Here is a 4,324-nt window from a genome sequence, read left to right as displayed (position 1 = left end):
GATTCTTCTTGGCATTGACTCCATGAGATGTTGAAAGGTGATGCGAGGAATCTGACACCATGCCTGATGAATAGCACTGTCCAGTTCTGTGAGATTTGATGGTTGTGGAACCAGCTGCCTGATGGCTCTTTTAACTTCGTCCCACAAATGCTCAATTGGATTGAGATCTGGTGATTGTGGGGGCCACCTAAGCAAGGTAAAGTCTCCCTCATATTCTTGAAACCACTCCTGCACAATACGAGCACTGTGGCATGGCGCATTGTCTTGTTGAAAGAAGCCATTGCCATTGGGATACGCCAATCAACATGATAGGATGAACTTGATCAACAATGATACTTAGGTATATTGTGCTATTCAGACGTTGTTCCACATGAATTAAAGGGCCCAAATCATGCCAGGAAAACATGCCCCAAACCATAACACTGCCCCCACCAGCTTGAAGGGTTGTACTCATGCATGTGGGGTGCATGCTTTCATGCTGTTTCCACCAAATTCTCACTCTGCCATCTGCATGATGCAACTGGAAACGTGATGCATCGGACCACATGACTTTTTTCCAATGCTCGACTGTCCAATCCTTGTGTTCCTGTGCGAATTGGAGACGTTTTATCTTGGTAACTGCAGACAGCAAAGGTGTTCAAACAGGCCTTCAGCTTCCATATCCCACACGATGCAGTGTACAGCTAATTTGCCTACAAACATCAGGTGGTCATAATAATCTGGCCACTCAGTGTATTTATGAAGTGCTTCCCGGCTGCCGGGCACTGTGTGGTGGCTGAGGAGTCAGCTGTGTGCAGAACAGATGAACTCTGCTCTCAGTAGAGCTGCCATGCCAGTGGGGGAAACAGGCACCGACCAGACAAACAGGTACGTCATAAATAAGTGGGGACACACAGACGGAAAAGGGGAAAAAAATGCCCTTTATGCAAGGGACAGAGCTTTAGAGTCAGACAGACCCAAATTCAAATCCCAGACCTACCTTGGCTGCCCGTATAACTCTTGGGAAAGTGATTCTATCTCCCTGACACTCTTCTATGTTCAATTGGATCCATTGATCATTCATCCACCCATTGAACAAATATTTACAGTTCTGTCTTGAGTCAAGCATTCTTTTGAGTGCTGGGGAAGCTGCAATGAATAAGACAGACAAAAATCCTTGCTCTTGGGAGCTTAAACTCTAGAGGAGAGAAAGAGACAATGCATATACACATATACACATATTGGGTGATGAAGAAAGAGAAAAGGGCCTGGCTGGCGTGGCTCAGTGGTTGAGCGTCGACCTATGAACCAGGAGGTCATGGTTTGATTCCTGTGTGGGGCTTGCAGTGGGCAGCCAATCAGTGATTCTCTCTCATCATTGATGTTTCTACCTCTCTCTCCCTCTCCCTTCCTCTCTGAAATCAAGCAATATATATAAAGATAAAAAAGGGTAAAGAATGATGGGAAGAGAGCTTTTTGTATAGGGCAGTCAGGGTGACTGAAGAGGTGACACTTAACCTGAGGCCTGCTGGACTTGGGGGAATTGAAGACAATTCCAGGCAGAGGAGAAAGGAAGGCAAAGGCCCTGAGGTAGGCCCTGGCATAGCTGTTGAGGATTAGAGACCAGAGACAAGGTGTGTGAAGCACCTGGCACAGGACCTGTGTAGGTTGCAGATTATTATCTGTGTCCCTTTCTTGAAAAATGGCCGCTGAGTCATTTTCCACCATCATCAAAATTATTGAGGGCTCTGTGGGTTGGTGACTTTGTCATTCACTTTTCTCCTCTTGTTTCCTGAGTGGGAACCGGCAAGTCAACCAGCCCACCTGCCAGCCCGCCTCTATCTCCAGGCCAAGCCAGCAGGAATGTGTGACATGTGGTAGTGGCTCTGGGGGGAGGAGGATGCGTAATGAATAATGGCCATTAAATAATAATGGCAGCATCTTGAATTTCTTTCCTCTCCGAAGCCTCACAAATTAGACACCCTGGAAATGCTGTGCCCGCCGCCAAGATGCACCTCCATCTGGGGTGAAAGGCAACATCTGCTAAACAGCTGCATCTTGTTTAAGAGCTGGCACTTAATTAAATTACTCAGTTCTGGTTGGGGCAAGCGGAGCTGAGCAGGAGGGGTAGACCCAATCCCAAGAACATACTCCACCTCTCCCCAAGTTGACCCTCACTCCTCTCCCATAGTGGCCCTCCACACGCCTGTTCATCCCACCGACCTGGGCATCTTCACATTTCCAGGACATGCAGGCCATGCTCACTCCTGCTCACCCATGGCCTTTACTCAAGCTGCGCCCCTGCCAGGAACCCACTCCTCCTGCCTGACCAACTCCTCCATGTCTCAAAGGCCCAATTCAAACATCAACGTCTCTTCCATGAGGCCTTTTCCAACTTCCCAGTGACCTCCTCCCTTGAGCTCACACAGCACTTTGTGCGTCCCTTGACTGAGGATTCATGATTACATTGCAGTGTCGTGAACCCTGCCATTTTGTGAGCTCCTTCATGGGAACCATATTTAATTCATCCTTGTAATCCCAGCATTGTGCCGGACTCCCATAGATAATAAATGTTTGGTTAATGGATGGAGGGAGGGATGGATGGGTGGATGGATGAGGGATGGAAGGAAAGGAGGGAAGAAAGAAGGAACAAATAAACAGATGGATCCACTGCCACCATCCAAATCCAAGCCACCATCATTTCTCACTGAGACAAACAGCACAGTCACTTACTGCCTTGTATCTTTTATTCCTGCCCTCAATAGTCCATTCTATTTAGAGCGCCCAGGAATCTTTTAAATGTGGAATTGCATTATGTCACTCCTCTATTTAAAACCTTCCCGTAGCTTCCACATTCCTAACCCTAGTTTACAAATCCCTATTGGATCCAGCCCCTTCCTGCCCTTCTGATCTTATCTCCTCATTTTCCTATGATCCAACTGCTTTGGGAACCAGCCAAGCTCTCTCTCATCTCAGGGCCTTTGAATCTGCTGTTCCCTGGCCCCGGACTCAGTTCCCTTGGTGTCTGTGAACCTGGAATCCTCTTAGTCTTCAGGTCCAGCTCTCATGTGACCTCCTCAGCGAGGCCTTTCTTTACCTTCCTGTTAAAATATCTACCGTCTTGATCCCCCAAGGCAAAGGGGGCTCGGTTCAGACAAGCAGGGCTTTGGCTGTTGAATTCCAAGGGGTTCCCCACAGCATCCGATCCGCCTCATCTGGGGGTGGTGGTGGTAGGGACCTCCCTCCAGGGTAGCCACAAGCCACCCTTCCCCCCAAGGCTCACTCCCCCTCTCCATCAATTGAAGATCCTTCATGAATGGGCTTGTTTGGAACTGCTGCAATTAAACCATCAGAGCAACATTGGACCATTTGTTTACTATGGCACTTAGAGCAGGAATGGCTTGTTGTTTTGATGGTTTCTATTTTCAGCTCCGTTTCCTAGGGGCAGCGGGAAGGGGGTAGGAGATGAATCCTGGTCTATTCAAGCAAAAAGATGCTTCAGTGAATCCTAGAATTTCTAGATTCATGGTTGTGGAATGTGAGGGCAGTAAAAATCTGTAATGTTAGTTACAGGTTCCTGGATTCATGGGATTCTAGAATCTTATGCAACAAAAAATAGAATCTTAGTGTCACACCAGGTTAGACTCAAAGTCTCAGCGAGATGGAATCCTGGGATTATCTCACTTGGTTGAGTTCTCTGCTCCTTCGCAGAAGACCTTCTCTGGTGACCTTCTCTACAATGTGCCCCCCACCTCACCCACACTCTGCCACTCACGGCTGTTTTACTCTGGCTCGTGTTTCTTCATAGCCCCGATCACCACCTGACATCTGATGCATTTCTCTGCTTACTTGCTGATTGCCTGCCTCTCCCACACATTGGATTGAGGTCAGGAACTCTTGTTTTGCTCACTGTTTAGAAAGTATTTAGAACAATGCCTGAGTGAGGACTAAAAAAAAAGGAAGAAAGAAAGAAATCATCCATGCATCCCACAAATATTTGAATGTCCCCTTGGAGATGAACTTGTCCAGGATGGGAGTTGGGTCGAATTCTGCACCCCTAATCCAATTGCAGTAAACACCAGAGTATTGTGTTGAAAGGGTTCTCAAGGCTCATCCAAGCTCCCTGCGGGAGGGTGATCAATGAGCAGGGTCTGGCATGGACCCAGCATCTCTGCTCTGGCCTCTCATCTTACACTTAACACACCCGAGGTCCAGCAGGGGATGGGAGGGCACCAGGGTCAGCCAGCGTGGGGTTGTGGGGTCGCTACAGCCAGGATGAGACCCCCCCCCCCCCCTGCCCCCCCAGCCCCCCCTCCCAGGGCTGCTGCCTGAGCCGCTCGCTCTC

The 4,324-nt window shown here is 48.6% G+C and overlaps 1 long non-coding RNA gene across 1 annotated transcript in view; it reads right to left on the bottom strand.

Moving 5' to 3' along the window:
* LOC106727581 overlaps window positions 1-4,324 on the bottom strand; it is an 8,174-nt gene that overhangs the window by 1,853 nt on the left and 1,997 nt on the right. Inside the window, exon 2 of the long non-coding RNA XR_001363810.1 lies at window positions 980-1,128. This is a non-coding gene — a long non-coding RNA (uncharacterized LOC106727581). The remainder of the gene's footprint in view (window positions 1-979; window positions 1,129-4,324) is intronic.

Source organism: Myotis brandtii, unplaced genomic scaffold (assembly GCF_000412655.1).
Source record: "Myotis brandtii unplaced genomic scaffold, ASM41265v1 scaffold45, whole genome shotgun sequence".
In the NCBI taxonomy this organism is placed as follows: Eukaryota; Metazoa; Chordata; class Mammalia; order Chiroptera; family Vespertilionidae; genus Myotis; species Myotis brandtii.
The sequence above is the reverse complement of the archived record's forward strand: the minus strand, read 5'-3'. Positions and strand labels throughout refer to the sequence as shown.